At 34.5% G+C, this 16,596-nt stretch overlaps 1 long non-coding RNA gene across 1 annotated transcript; it reads right to left on the bottom strand.

Annotated features, from left to right (window-relative positions):
• Positions 1 to 2,404: 2,404 nt before the first annotated feature.
• Positions 2,405 to 16,370, bottom strand: LOC149065268 (uncharacterized). Its single transcript, XR_016195652.1, has 2 exons — positions 16,102 to 16,370; positions 2,405 to 3,144 (listed from the first exon to the last, which is right to left on the bottom strand). It is a non-coding gene; the product is annotated as an uncharacterized LOC149065268 (long non-coding RNA).
• Positions 16,371 to 16,596: the final 226 nt, after the last annotated feature.

Raw genomic sequence — 16,596 nt, 5'->3', positions numbered from 1 at the left:
CATGTGTGTGCGTGCGTGAGTTGCGACTATAAGCGTTTCCACTGGAGTTTCAGACTACATTTCAAAAGCTTGACTGAGAACCTATTGCTGAAGGAAATGCGGCAGCAAAAGGCCATTTAAGAAGCCAAAAATGATGTAGACAATATTCGCGAAGTCAACGTCAAAGTAATTGAAGAAGTATTTCTCACAGCGGTCATGACACTAGCTCGTGGCTCAATGTGTAACAGAACAGGGTACAAAAATGGTAAACTGAGCAAAACTAGATAGGCTCTCTCACACCGAAGTGATTTTAGGTCGATCTCCCGAAAGAAGGGATCGTGTCGGAAAGCATTTCAGCCCGTGACCTGGCCGCGTGTGTAATGAGGCAGCTGTAGAGAGCGAAAAATAAAATTTAAACGAAGAAAACTCTGTATATACGTTTTCATGTTTTTCGAATGAAAAACTTATTAAATTATCCTGCACTTTAATGTATCACCGAAATTAATGCGCTTACGGTCTGGTGATAAACCACGTGCGCGTCACCGAGTCTGACTTTTTACGCACGAGCTGCTCGGTGAAATTATATCTCAAAATTCAGAATTGTGAGATTGAATCTATCTCAAAGATTGATCTCCAAAGACTGGATGAAGTTATCGCCGGTACAATCTCAATTCTGAAACATGCACGTTTCCAAATTTCATACAGAAAGAATTCAAGTCCCTCCAAGATCTTTTGATCTCTATATTCAATGCCAAATGTAACCCTATATTCTGGCGTTCATCAGTTTTAAAACCCAAGTCAACTCATCATCTTTCACTCGCATAAATAACGCTTCAAAAAGAACCGGTGACTGATAATAATTTTGACGAAATGTAATCCTTTGGAACGTTGTTCCATTCAGATCATGAGAGTGAGAGAGAGAAGAGAGGAAACCAATCAAGAGTATTCGAATTTGCTCATTCAAAATAAAAATCCCGATGAATCGAAAGATACTACTCCGTTAAAGACTTTATAGATTGGTGCATTTACACATACACACACAGTTTCCAGAAATCATTCCGAAACGATTGGGAGCAAGAAAAGTAGAAATAAGTAAATACACGAGCAGATCCTGGAAAATCATTTTCTCTTCCAGTATCGCAATCAAACGACTCTTGCGATCCATGCTTTCATTCCAGTACTGTATCGATCCGAGTTACTTCGTGTGTGTGTGTGTCTTTACATCGGGCCGATTCTCTCCTTCACTTGTCTCTCCTTTTTAATTTGCATTTTAATTGGGAAATTACAAGAAAACCCTCTTGTCTCTAGTCAACTTCCGGACACACTCACGCCACGACCGGTCTCCGAAGTCTCTCGCTTTCTCTGGTCGTATAGCCGTGGATTTGCATGCAAATCGCTCTTCGCTGAGGTGCAAGTGGTTCCTTTTGCTCAGGCTTCATTAATTATTATTCTGCGATTTACGTAGCTGTATATCGAATAGTTCTTGAGTATCGGCCGGTGGATTGCGTGTAACGATAAATCTCCATTTCTCTCTCTTTAGTACGGTACGCTGATGGTCAAGTTACTGCCAATGGTCTGTTTGCGTGTACGCGATTCTGATGCCTGAAAAATTGGCCAATAGGTTCCTCTTAGACATACAGTATTATTTTTCGTCTTTCGCCCATAGCACGTATATATTTATTGAACTATGTTTTTGGATCAATGTTGAAATAATAAAAATAAATAAATAAAACTCACGTAATAAGAGAATAATCGTTGACGAACTTATTAAACTTGATAGTTATCTTAAAAATTGTTAACGAGCCTATTATTGTTGAACAAGCATTACTGGTAAATCTACTATTGTTGACAAAACATTATTGATGAACCTAGTATTACATACAAATCATCGTTGATGATGTTTTTGACCAAACACTGCTGTTGAATTTTATAGCAAAATTTTTTTAATATTTTCACAGTACAAATGCTGATTAGCTTATTATTATTGAAAAAAACATTGTTGTTGAACTTTTCGATAATAAAATGTTGATGAACATATTATTCACAAAATTTCGTTGATGGAGTTAGGATAACAAAAACATTGATGGTCTTTACAACAAAACAATTTTCATCAGCTTATTATTGGCAAAATATCGTTGATGAATTTGTTATTGGCAATAAAACGTTGTTGAGGAACTTATTATTGACAAATTCTAATCAACATATTATTATTCAAAATACATTGGTGATAAACCTTTCAACGGTATAATAATGGTGAACTGACTATTATTATTGACAAAATATTGTTGGTAAACATATTATTGACAACAAAACATTGATGAATTTGTTCATCAACGATTACTCAACAAAACATTTTTGATACGCACAACGTTATTGAAAAAATAAAGGAAACAAGATGACAAAGATAAAATTACTGACAAAAAAATAGTGTTGATGATTTTATTATTAACAACAAAATATTTTTGATAAGCTATTGTTGATAAAACATTCACATTCGCAGCATAAAACACGACCGTTTCGAAGTCGTTTAGATCTCTGCTCGTATCCGTGGATTGCGGTGTAAGCGGTTCCTTTTGCTCAAGCATTGTTAGTTATTCTACAGTTCACGTAGCTGTATGTCGAATAGTTCTGGAGTATATTGCCGATGGATTGTACAACGACAAATAAATATTTCTCTCTATATCGCACGATACGCTGACGGTCAAGTTATTGTCGATGGTGCATTGCTTGTACAGATCTTTAGAATATTGAACGACATTCTTCTTAGTAAATATATAATATTTCATGTTCCATCCAATATCTTAGATATTTATTGTGCAATGTTTTTTGGATGAAAAATACTTTTGAATTAAGTATAAACAAAAATTTACGTTTTTAGTAAGAAAATAATTGTTGTTGGGCAACACATATCAAACTTGATAACGACGATCCAGTTCAAAAAGACAACAACTCAGAAAGTAGCAAATTTTGAGTTATTCACGCCATGAGAATGACAAAAAATACCTCCAGATATTGCTAAACAGCAACAACCCCCAACTGTACTTTTGCGCTTTCTACAGTATATATAGATTTGAGTTGGTTCCCGTTCAGTTTCATACAAAGCGAATCTCTAATATCCATCTTATTCGGCTTATTCGGTAAACTATTCCATTCATATTCACAACCCTGGAAAAAAAATTGAAAAATGATTGTTGATGAAGTTGTTACTTTGGCAAAACATTGCTGATAAACTAATCAGCGTTGAGGAAATATTGCTGATGAATTAATTATTATACAAATACCACGCCACAACAGGCAAAATGCCCAACGAAGGGGCTGAGAAAAAGATGCCCATAAAAGTATGGATGTCATATATTTCAGAAATAAAGCAACCCAATTAAAAATGTAATTAGAAACATTATAAACAATTTATACACATGGTAAAATATTATACAATGCCCATAAAGAATACTTATGGTTGTCTTATTCTAAGAATGGATAGCTTCTCGATTTACCCCAACATGTTTATCGTTATTGTTGATAAAGCATTGTTGATGAATTAATTATTGTTGATAAAGCATTGTTGATGAATTCATTATTATTGATAAAGCATTATTGATGAATTCATTATTGTTGACAAAGCATTGTTGATGAATTCATTATTGTTGATAAACCATTGTTGATGAATTAATTATTGTTGATGAATTAATTATTGTTGATGAATTAATTATTGTTGATGAATTAATTATTGTTGATGAACTAATTTCTGACAACAAATCATATTGAGAAACATTGATGAATTCAATTACTGACAACAAAAAGTTTTTGATCAAATTATTTTTGACTACCAAAAGTTGTTAATGAAGTTATTTTTGATGAAAGAAGCTGTTGATGATTTATTGTCGACAAAGCATTTATGAATTATTGTTGACAAAACGGTGATGAACTAATGTTGACAAAGCATTGATAAACTATTGTTGACAAAAAGCATTGATGAACTATTGTTGACAAAAAGCATTCATGAACTTAATATTCCTGAAGAAACAACGACGTTGATGAACTTTCTATTATTTTGAAAAAAATTTTGATTTTGTCAAAATTATCATTTTGACAAAACGTTGATGGCAAAATATTAATTGTTCAACTATTTCTTTTCTAGACACAATTGATTAAGTTACGCTTCTGTTGCTGAGAAACCTTTTCTACCATTAGAAAAAGATGTTAATGAACTTATAATCTTACCAAAACAATGTAAATGAACTCATTATTTTTTGATATTTTTAATGAACGTATTATTTTGACAAAGCATAGAAAAGTATATATTTTTTTACCATAAATACAGGAACAATAATATTAACAATAACTGTATCATGTTTTAGTTCAATCAGCATTTTATAAATACAAAATTTTAATATCATATTATGTTAAAATCATTAGAAAAAATTTTAACTATAATTATAATTAGATTAAATCACGGAGTATATTTTTTTCTGAAATTTGATTCTTCATAACATATATTTGTTTTTCTTTTAAATATGTATTTATGCTGGGTAATTATTCGAAGCCATATAAGAGGAAATATTACTTTATGAGTTTCTTCTCTTCAAGTAAAATCTTGCAAAAAATTCCTAATTTTTCAAAAACTTATTTCCCCGAATATTTATAATTAAAAGTTAACTAAACTGAGTCAAACTGAATCAAATGCACATGTTCCATGGAAATATATTTTTCTACACATATTTATTCGTTGAAATTTAGTTATTAATTAAGACCCACCATTAATTAAGACATACAGGATTTATTCATGAGTATGCTACTGCCAGAGCCCAAAGTTCGCCACTGCGTGAAGTGGCCGGACCAGTTGACCCGGCTAATGACCGAAATTCGGGTTTTCACCGGACTTCAACCGGCCCCTATATTTTCTGTGGTTCCCAACTTCGAGATACGCGTGCAAGCCAATTTCCCCGTTAAAAAGTCTCGCCACAGAGAGCAACAGGCCTACAACAGTAAAATCTTCAATCATCACATTTCGTTCATAGTTCGAAAAATAGGAGGCAGATGGCAGCACTATAACAAGCATTGCACAGTAAAAGCTTCACATTAAGTTCACAACACGGACACGCACATTCCAACATGTATCAATTCGTTAGAAGTTCCGCAGAGGAATATGGACGAGGTGCATGTATGGTTTAGTAGTAGCCGGCCCCTATATATCGATCACTATACATCCCTACATCGATCCTTATGATTGAAGGTCATCACCATGTTGGCGTATTTTTTTGCGATAATTATCGCCATTTATAATTAGCCATGGCTATGCCGACCCTTACGATCAGACGAATCTGAATATCGATGCCTTAGTGATCCATATAAAGGGATGTATAGGAATCGACCTATAGGCGGACTGCCGAAGCCCGGCGAAAGACTGAATTTCGGACAATGACCGGATCAACTGGGCTGGCCACTTCGCAAAGTGACCAAATTCGGGCTTTGGCAGTAACAATTATACTTGTAATCGTCTTTGTTTTGATTCTTTTCTTTATGAAGCGTGTCCGTTTAGATCAGGGATCTTCAACCTTTCAGGCATCGTGGGCCAAATTAAAACCTTACGTGCAGCCCTCCGTCAACCAAGTCATAACGGAACGGTATTTACCGTTATCAACCAGGGTTACCATAATAATTGAGACACCTTTATTAAAGAAAAAATTGAAAAATCGAATTCATATTTATTTTGAAATACATTTTTTAGCGATTCCGATTTTTTATTAATTATTTCTTTCATTAATTCTGAAATCTGTCCCCGATAATTTTGAAATTATTTTTTTCTTTAATTATAACTTTCCAGTAACTACGAAATTATTTCTCTCGCCAATTCTCGATATTTGCATGAGCTTTAAAAAATTCTGAAAATCCTCTCACAATAATTTCTGCAATGCTTTCCTCCAGTAAACAATTTTTTCATTAAATTTTCATCAATTATGAAATTATTATTTTCAATAATTCTATAAAAGAATTTCTTTCATTAAGGTTTTTCCTGTATTTATGTAATTATTATGTAAGTATTATGTAAGTATTATGTAATTATGTTATACCTATTTCATGCCGAATTTCGAGCCTCGATAAATGCTCTACTAAAATCACACACAGGCCTCCGAAAGGGTTTTGGAGGTTCCCCTCGACCATGTACTGACAGCCTTTTTAATGTATCAAATGCATTTGGCACATTTGGCTCACGAAACCTGGTTTAGATCTTTGTTTATGAAACTTTTTTCTTCAGATCGTTGTTAGCGGATCTTTTTTTGCTCACATCTTTGCATGCAATTCGCTCTGATCGGAAGGAAATGTTTCTTCGTTTATGAAATGGATTTGCTTAAATCTTAGATTTTGAAAACATTTCTGTTCGGATCTTCGATTCTGAATCATCCTCGTTTTGACCTTTGCTAACACAAAACTTTCTCGTTTACATCTTAATTGCATTTGTGTACAGATCTTTTTGTCAGATCTGCGAAGGTCTTGGACTGTCAAACGCTTTCGTTTTGTTGAAGAACGTTTTTGCTAAGATCGTTGTTTGTAAAACATGTTTGCTTGGATCTTTTTTTTGTGAAGCGTTTCTTTTTTGTAAAAAGTATTTGTTTTTATCTTTAATTTTGAAATGTTTTTGTTTCGATTTTGTTGCAATTCATATTTTTTGGTCAATTGTCCTTTGTGAAAAATATATGTGGAAATCTCGTATTTGTGGAAAGTGTTTGATGCATTATTTTTCACTGGAAACACTAGTTTGGTACTTGCAACTCCATTTCCCAGGTAAAAAAAGTTTGAATAATGTATATGATCAGCTGTTGCTCTCCTAACTTCTCAATTATGAAAGCAAACTTGCTTAATAAACTTTGAAATTTGAAAAACTTAGTAAGCATAATACTCTGTCATATAAATCAGGATGCATACAATATGACCTCACTCAGTATCAAGTTGTCAATATATATATATATATATAGTTCAGAGAGAGAGAGAGAGGAAAGTATAACATAAATATCTTATAGCTCAATATTCGTTGATCCCACGTCGTCAGTTATATTAGAAAATCGTCATCGATTGAATTTGACCACACTATTGGTGGAGTCTCAATCGGCCGTGTTTCTGTTAACAAAGAGTTTGGTGTTTTTTCCGACGCCAAGAAGATGACATATATATCATCTCGCCAATAAATGCTCAAAACTGTTAAGGTTTTTGTTGTGAGGTGCAGCGACAATTTCAAATCAATTGCAGCAATTGCGATACTTTTCAGGATTTATGTGCTCCCGAAACTGGAATATTGCGTTATTTTATGGAGTCCACACAGCAATCTATATTCACTGATTCTAGAACGAGTCCAGAACATGTTTCTACGTTGCATGTTTTAAAGGCAATTCCGCGTTTACATTAATTTCATAAGTACTACTAAACTGCGATGGTCTTTTTTTTGTATTTTTCATTTATGATTTTGTAAAAAATGTAATTGATGACTACGATCTTCTTCAACTTGTAGAGTTTTTCTTTTCGGGCCAATTTTAGAGAAATTGGTCTGCTTAGCGGACTTTTCGCCTTCCTAAACCTTAACAAATACTTTGCGACAGTCCCATATTTTTGAGGCTTGTAATATATATAATCTGTGCCCTGTGAAACCAGATATGTTTAATTCAAGTATTAGAGAATTCCTCAAAAGATAGTGAATTACTAGTAAGTTACATTTCTCAAATGTGATTATAAAATGTTCATGTTATTATGCATTTTCTGTATGTGTTTTTCAGTACGTATTTGCATTTTATTGTATTCCCCTTTTGTATTAGTATTTCATTTTTTTGCATTCCCTTTTTGTATTTTATTGTATTTACTTTTCTGTTGTCCATCTCTATAATTGGGCAATACTTACCTGCTGGGATTTGTATAAGTAAATAAATACTGTGTTTTTGCATACTGAAATCATTCACAAATCACTCCTGATTTTCTCCATTTTTCAGCAAATTTAAGACAGTTTTTATTATCCCACAATATTATCCAAAAAATTCCCAAATTACCGTTCTTATAACAACAAACGAATATATTGGAAAGGCTTGAATTTTTAAATTTATGTTATAAAAATCATAATTCAACACTGAAAACACAACATCTTTTATTCTAGCAAAAAATTAGCCAAGTGAATTCAGATGTGAGATAGATAGAATGTATTTTCCAAGAGAATATATACACCATCATTCATTAAAATCTTATTTTGCGAAAGACTGATGTATTTCACTTAAACCGACATTATATTAGAAAAATGCTTTCCTATAATTTCGCTTATCATTGCAAGCCCTTACTCAAAGAACAGAATAGAATATTTCTGACACATATAACGAGAATAGTAGCTACATATAGCTACGTAGTACTCACGATATTTCTTGGAAGAAATCAAAAATATGTAAATCAATAATACTCTTTTGATTTGCTCGAGTATCTTTCTTTGATGCTTTCCTTTCTCGATTTGCATTCATGCACAGTAAAGATACGGAATCTTCTCGATATCTCAATTTTTACTTCTCCGAGGTAATAACATAAAAGTAAATTTTTTTCCCCCTCAAAAAAACGCAAGAAATAAAAATAAAAATTTAAATCCAATTTATTATTGATTTCACTTCTGAAGAAATATCAAAGGATTCCTCTTTTCATCTCCTAACAGGATTCTATAAGCGGATTCTGTTTTCCATCTCTACATATGTATGAATACGATTTCAGGGTGTTATTTAAATTCTATAACAATTCGTTTTTACTCTTTTCTTCCTTCAAAAGAAAAATATTCCAATGCGTTCTATCACTTTAATAAGCCTCATTTGAAGGAAAAAGAACCTAACATAATAACATCCAAAGATAGGGGGGGGGGGAGAAATCATTTTTTCGAAATATTATAAGGGGAAATAAATTTCTAGAGGTTCACAATTCAATCAATTTTATATAATTTTAGTATGATTTTAAGGGGTTTTGGAAATTCGTGTTTTTATGGAAGAAATTTTTTGATGAAATATCGGAATAAAGAAATAACATTAATCCTGTGATTCCTTGTTTTTATTTTTTTTCACGAAAACATACTTTTTCTCGTCATAGTTCAAAAGAAAGTCTGAAATCAACGTGGAATATTTTGGATTTTTTAATGAAAATAGAGATTTGGGAACATAAAACTCATGATGTTGTTTTCCTTGATTTCCAGAAGGCATTCGATCGGGTCCAACACGGTAAACTCTTGAAGAGTTTTTACACAAGATTGGGATTGGGGGCAACTTGCTGAATTGGATAGAATCATGGTTGAGATATAGGTCACAACGAGTTATGGTGAACGGGGAATTTTTGGACAGGTGTCACAAGTGGAGTTCCACAAGGACGTGTCCTTGGGCTCCCCATACTTTTTTCCCTTTTTATCGATAAATTCGATCGAGGTATCGATGGGATTGCTAGCAAATTCGCAGATGACGTGAAGCTAATGGAGGTAGTCGGGAATCAAACCGATAGGGAGTTGCCCCAAACCAACTAAAACAGGATTGGAACATGGGCAAATGTATGGAGCATGGCGTTTAGCGTTGACAAGTGAATGGTCGCTCATTTTCGGTTCGAACAACCCACGTTTCTCTTACGAGTTGAATGGTGTCACTATCCCGGATGCAACTAGGGTCACCGATTTGGGAATTCTCATTGACGAGCGGCTTAGGTTTTCTGAACATTGTTCAGCGGTTGTCAAAAAATCGAATAGAATGCTCGGTTTTATTTTCGAAAAGGTCTCTTCGCGTTTTCCTAAAGTCATTCTTCCGCTTTTTCGAGGCTTAGTTCGTCCTGGACTGGAGTATGCTGTAAGGTTTTGAAGACTATACCTACAGAGGGACGTAGACTTGGTTGGAGGGGTGCAGAGAAGAGCTACGCGTGTTCTTATCGGCACAATAAGCTCGAATTTCACTTCAGTTACCACCATCTTTCATTTATGTTTGTTACTAAAGTGCACGCCGCTTAATTTGATCTCGTCGGGACTTGGGGAGGTCGGTGTGGTCTGATAACAATAACCGATTGATAACTATATCCGAAAACTTTTGGCTGTGAGTACGATGACCACATGAACTGAAGAAAGGGTCTCTGTTTTACCTATAGAGAAGCGAGTGTAAAATCAGCGGTGCACTTACATGGGATATAGCAGGTAATTACGATCCGACCAGGAGATTTTGAACCAAGTACCGTCAGCTGGGTTTTTTGCCAAGTTTTAAAATTGAAATAAAAATTTTCATTTAAAAACCAAACATTTTATATTTGGTTCAAGTGTGATTCTTAGATATGATTTATATATATATATATATATATACGGGGTGATTATAAAAAAACTATCCCGACATATGGGCCCCTAACTATCATACCATTCACAGAAACTGAATGAAATTTTGGCATAAGGTATTTTGATGTATGCGCTCAAGAATGATATGGAAAACAACAGTGTCACTCTAACAGTTACAGTGAGAAAATTTCGAGAATATCAAATGGCAACAGCAAGTTTTTTGTATTGGAATGCGATCTCCATACTGAAAAACACTAAATAGCGTTGGAATGGCACCTGTAGCACGAAAATTCCCGGAGCTAGGCAAGGAAAAAGTAAAAAGGACTTTTCCGTGCACCAGAGCATTAATGTTCGTTTCATTCGTCACACCGTTTCTTCGGCTGAGATCCCAGCCTGATTAGTCCTCCACAAGGTCATGTGTGAAACACAATAAAATGCTTTATTTTATGCCACTTCTCTGTCCTTATTGGTTGTCCTCACTTTTAGCCTATCTACCGCCGGTGATTTTCATGCTACAGTTGCCGTTCGAACGCTATTTAGGGTTTTTCACAATTGAGATCACATTCCAAAAAAAAAAACTTGGTGTTGCCATTTGATATTTTCGAAATTTTCTCACTGTAACCGTAACTGTTAGAGTGACACTGTTGTTTTCCATATCATTCTTGAGCGCATACATCAAAATACCTTATGCCAAAATTTCATTCAGTTTTTGTGAATGGTATCATAGTTAGGGGCCCATATTTCGGGATAGTTTTTTTATAATCACCCTGTATATATATAGTTATTATTTTAATGGGCCAAACCCCAATTTTCTATGAAAAAATAACAACACAGTGGCAAGGCTCCTGGCATAATTTGATGACAAAGCTGTGAGGGGATTTAGTGTGGTGTGACCAACACGGGGAGTCAATAATGCCACAATAACAACAAAAATAACGAAAAATAATGCAATGAAATTTTATTTTCAAAACAGGTGACTTTATTCTGAATAGAGAACGGATTATATGCAGTTAAAAATGCCAAAATATGCATTAAAAAACCTAAAATATGCATTAAAAAACCTAAAATATGCACTAACAAATCTTGATAAAGCTAAAAATTATGAAAGATGTACAAAAAGTGAGAAATATGCATTAGAAAAAAAAATCACCATGCGAAAAAAAAAAATACACGTTTTCAAAATACATATCTAATGTTTCTTTTTCCAGAATTATGCTATAAAAGTTTGATAAAAGATCTTTCTCAAAACTCGCAAAAAAAAAAGAAATATGTCCGATAGCTGTACTTATTCATTGCATGTTAAAAGTTTTACCAAAGAATGTTTATCTAACTTTTACAGTGTAATTTCGGCCTTGGTGCATATTCATTTATAAAAATATCCTCACGTGTGTATAACACTACATATGCAAACTAATAATCTTGTTTTTTTTAGTTTGTCGCAGCTGCTCAGTAACGAAATACCAGTAACAACAGAATTTCGGCAGTATTTATAAAAACATTTAACACTTTTGACTCTATCTCCATAAATAGCCTTACAATGAAAAAGGTGAAATTTGGAAAATATATACAAATATCTCTATTAATTCACTAAATTCCACTTGCGGAGAAAAACTGATGTATTATTAGAAGGAAAGAGTTATTTTCCGGATATTATGCTGAGGTGAACTCGGAAAGGAAACTCATCACGTCTCCGCTGGGACTCGAACCCAGGCCCTCTTGAATACCGGGCAAGCATGCTACCATCTACACAACTGGAGACATGACCCTGGCTTCCTAATTTCACTCACTGTGGCGTAAGGCGCTGAAGTAGAGGCAGTAGTAGCCTCAACTTCAGGACATGGGCCCCTGGCTGGGACGGTTTAGAGAGAGATAGATGGCTTTTTCTCAGCCCGAGATATCAAGGAAACAGTTATTTTCCGGATATTTGTATATTATGCTGAGGTGCACTCGGAAATACTCCTGTCTTTTATTACTATAATACTTATAATGAGTATTATTTTTTTGAAAAAACTATTTTTTAAAAAAGTTCTTGGTCTTAAACAAACTTTAAAAATAAGTACCTATATTCTGACATTTCTTTGATTTTATGCATTTATATGCATTAATGCTATAAAAGTCCAAAATAACCCGCGCTTTAATTATAACACTTCCTTAAAGCCGGTCCATGAAACAGTGCGATGAAACAGAAGAACTCATTAAAGTTGAAACTGGATAAAAATCATATTCTTTATAGAAATTAATATTTTATTTTTATTATAAGGACGTAAGCTTTCTGGAAAAAATTAAAATTTCGAATTCCAATTCAAATTATTAATTTCAATAAACGATGTAGACTCTTATTTTGACCTTTAGGAAGAGCAATAAAATTTATTCAGTTTAGCTTTGCCACTTTAATTATGTATACTTTTTTAATTATAAAAATTGTTTGTGTTTGTCTATGTATGTGCGAGTTCCATTTCTTTTTTCATATATTATTTATCTAATGTTTAGTTTTATTTTAAATTTCTCGCCATGCATTAGGAACTTTGTCTTTTTTGTGTTTTGTATGTTTTTTCGTTCTTGATTTTTTATCTTCACGTACTTTTTCTATTTGACATTGATAATTTGGTCTCTTTTATGTTGTATACGTATCTTATTTTAATGTTTCTGTTAATGTCGTATGCTTTATATATTTTATTCATTAATTATCATGTAAATTTTCAATCATCCGTACAAGCATCACAGCATCTGGATGATAAATATGTTTTTTTTTAAACTAATCTAAATCTCTGTAAGTTAGAAATGAATAAATTTGATTTGATTTGAAATTTCGAACAGAACAAAACAAAAAAATATACCTACGTGATGGTTTCACTGCATTATGAATGATCATGCACAAAAAACAACTTACACGCAGTTCAAAGATCCGCATACACGTAAAAAAATCCGAAATCGAAAGGAAAAAATACAAGTTACGGCATTAAAAAGTTACAGAATGAATGATTCCCACAGAAATTTCAGGAGTTCGCCCTGGAACAAATCATGAACAAAGCCAAGCTGTAATATAGAAACGTCCTCCCCACTTGTTAATACAAGATTCATCGAAAGACTGGTTATTTGTGTAGATGATGATTACAGGGAAGAAAATTGATCTCTATCCCCACGGGAACTTGAACCCCGGTCACTCGTTTACCGTGGAATGCAAAGTCACCCACTTCATTTAGTTCATTGTTGCCTCCGTCCTTTCAACATATATATATAAGTTCCAAAGTTAAAATATTCTGTTTCCATAGCTTAGTTAGTAGAGCCCTCGTCCGGCAAACGAGAGACAAGGGTTCAAGCCTCGGGGGGGGGGGGGGGTCAGAGATGAATTTTCTTCCTTGTAATCATCATCACCACAAATAACCAGACTTTCAGTGAATCTTGTAAAGTCAAGCTATTTTCTGTGTATATTCGTCCTTATAAGAGAACACATCTCATGTTTAAAATAAACTTCAATTATTATTCACGTTGTATAAGATTTCATCGATTTAAACCGTTCAAGTTGATACGCTGAGAGAAAATGACATTTATATAGAAAGTAAGCAAAATGACCCCAAATTTCCTTTGGAACCTAGATTGGCATTGCAACGGATGCAAAACCAAAACTTCAATCGATTTGCAATCTTCATAACGTCTACTAATAATTACTGATGGGACTGCACAAATGAATGTTTGAGGACTTCAAATTTTTCTTGGTATTGGATCTCGTCGAAAAACCAGTTTATTGGCGATATCCCTTATCAGGATAAGCCAACACCACCTATGGAACATGTTGGATAAGCACGGAAATCACAAGTCCTCTCATTTGTATGTAAAGCAAATGGCCTTAACGACTGCAGCGCCACAAACGATCACTCAAGTAAGTTTTTCACCACCAGAAGTCACCTCAGTAGACGGTACATATGGAATATTATCGTCAATAAGTGAGCCTTCTGACTTCCAGCATAGTATTGCAGATTGATAACGACAATTTATATTTGAAAATGAGTCTGGTCTTACCTTAGCTTCAAAATATGCGACAGAAAAAAATTGGTCCTGATGACTGCAAACACATTTTTCCCCATGTTATGATATATTGGACCATTCCGTACTTAAAAAAAAGTGATAACAATGCCCCAATGATCACATAATCCGTGATTCTAATAAGGAGCGTCTACTGCACTTTGTACCTATCTGAACTGAATGAATAGTTTAATATTGTTTTATTCGCGTTCATTATATTTTCATTATTTTTTTAAGATTTTCGTATTTCACGCGATTTCAAGATTCTTCCTTGAAATTTCATATTAAATTGAAACAATCTCTTTCTACACAAGATATACAGAAGACTGGATGTTGTGAAGATATTTATTATTTGAGATGTTAATTTTTTAAGGAAGGAAAAAACTCATCTCTGCCTCTACCGGGAGTCGAACCCGGGTCCCTCGATTGCCGGACGAGTGCTCTGACCACTAAGCTACAGAGGAGATAGAGATTTTCCTTCGCTAGAGCGTATATATGCCGAACGGAACCGTGCAATGGACGGTGAAACCGATCAGCTAATAGCACGTCCATTGCACGGTTCCGTTCGGCATATATACGCTCTAGCGAAGGAAAATCTCTATCTCCTCTGTAGCTTAGTGGTCAGAGCACTCGTCCGGCAATCGAGGGACCCGGGTTCGACTCCCGGTAGAGGCAGAGATGAGTTTTTTCCTTCCTTAAAAAATTAACATCTCAAATAATAAATATCTTCACAACATCCAGTCTTCTGTATATCTTGTGTTAACAAGTGGAGAGCGACATTCATGTCATACAATCTCTTTCTAATTTGAATTTCTCAACGTTCATTCAAAGAAATTAACGCAATTGAATGCCCGTTGCACGTATGAATCCATAAGATGTATGCAAGTGTAAAAAATTCAGTTGAATCCCGTTATAACGAACGCCAAAAGACCGGAGAAATCACTTAATTATAACGAAAAATTTCGTTATAAAGGAATTCCAGGTTTTTGCATTGTTTCCAAGTAAACTTATCTGAGTGATTCGAAAAGTGTTCGTTATAACGAGATTTTTTCACTACAACGATATTCGTTAAAAATGGATTCGACTGTAAAATATATATTTGTATACATTAGAATATACAGGGTGTCCTGTAAGTGCTAATATGGGCTTTATCTCATCAACAATCCGTCGTATAGGCATGATTCCTGTTTATAAAGTGCTCAAAAGGCGTTAACCCTGCACCAGTTTTGAGAGTGAAAGTACAGTGTGTCACAAAATAAAAAAATCTGAATTTTTACACGATCACCCTTTTCTATAACTTCCAATCAGAACGCTGTTGCCCTGTATCTCTTCAGGCCAACAGAAAAAATTCCGTGTTTCCAAGTCCAATTTTCGCTAAGGTATTTGAATTCAAAAATCAGAGAAACTTTATGAAAGAACAGCAAAAGATAACGGAAAATACTTCCTTCTTTCATTTATGCTGCCCTTTTAAAACTTTTCTCCGATTTTTAAATTGGAATATCTCAGTGAATATCCCACTAGAAACCTTGGAATTTTTTGTTGGCTTCAGTAGAGACACGAGAACAACTTTCTAATTGGAATTTAGATGACAGGGGGACCATATAAAAATGCCGATTTTTCTGTTATCACACACTGTATTTTGACTCTCAAAAACTTGAACAGGGTAATTTTTGATTGCCTTTCGAGCATTTTTAAATTGAAACTATACGTCTACGATAAAGGCCGCATTAGCACTTACAGGACACCCTGTATACATAATATTCAACTATGTATAAATAATGTTATGAATAAGTCACCTTTCCTGCCGTCAAGCCCACGCGCAGTCGCCAAAGTGACTGGTTCTTCGCCAGGAAAACCTGTTCTGGATGAGCAGGCTGTAAGAGAGAGGAATACGAGGTTTTATTACTTCGGGTTTTCGCCGCGATGTAAAGCAGTCGTCTCAGAGCTTTTGCTTCTTGCCCGCGGACACAATGAATGTTATGAAGAAGTCACCTTTCCTGCGAGCACGCGCGGTCGCCAAAGAGACTGGTTCTTCGCCAGGAATACCTGTTCTGGAGCAACAGGCTCCTAGGCGACTGCTTTACATCGCGGCAAAACTCCGAAGAATCGCAAAACTCGTCTTCCTCTCTTTTACAGCCCGCTCCTCCAGAACAGGTTTTCCTGGCGAAGAACCAGTCTCTTTGGCGACCGCGCGTGTGCTTGCTGGAAGGAAAGGCGACTTCTTCATAACAATAATATTGAATATGAATAATACTGCCAACAATTCTCAAACTATTTCATAAAAGAAAATG

The sequence above is a fragment of the Pholcus phalangioides genome, unplaced genomic scaffold (genome assembly GCF_987345545.1).
Source record: "Pholcus phalangioides strain wild (caught in Gottingen) unplaced genomic scaffold, Ppha-v1.0 ptg000040l_1, whole genome shotgun sequence".
Taxonomy (NCBI): domain Eukaryota; kingdom Metazoa; phylum Arthropoda; class Arachnida; order Araneae; family Pholcidae; genus Pholcus; species Pholcus phalangioides.
The sequence above is the reverse complement of the archived record's forward strand: the minus strand, read 5'-3'. Positions and strand labels throughout refer to the sequence as shown.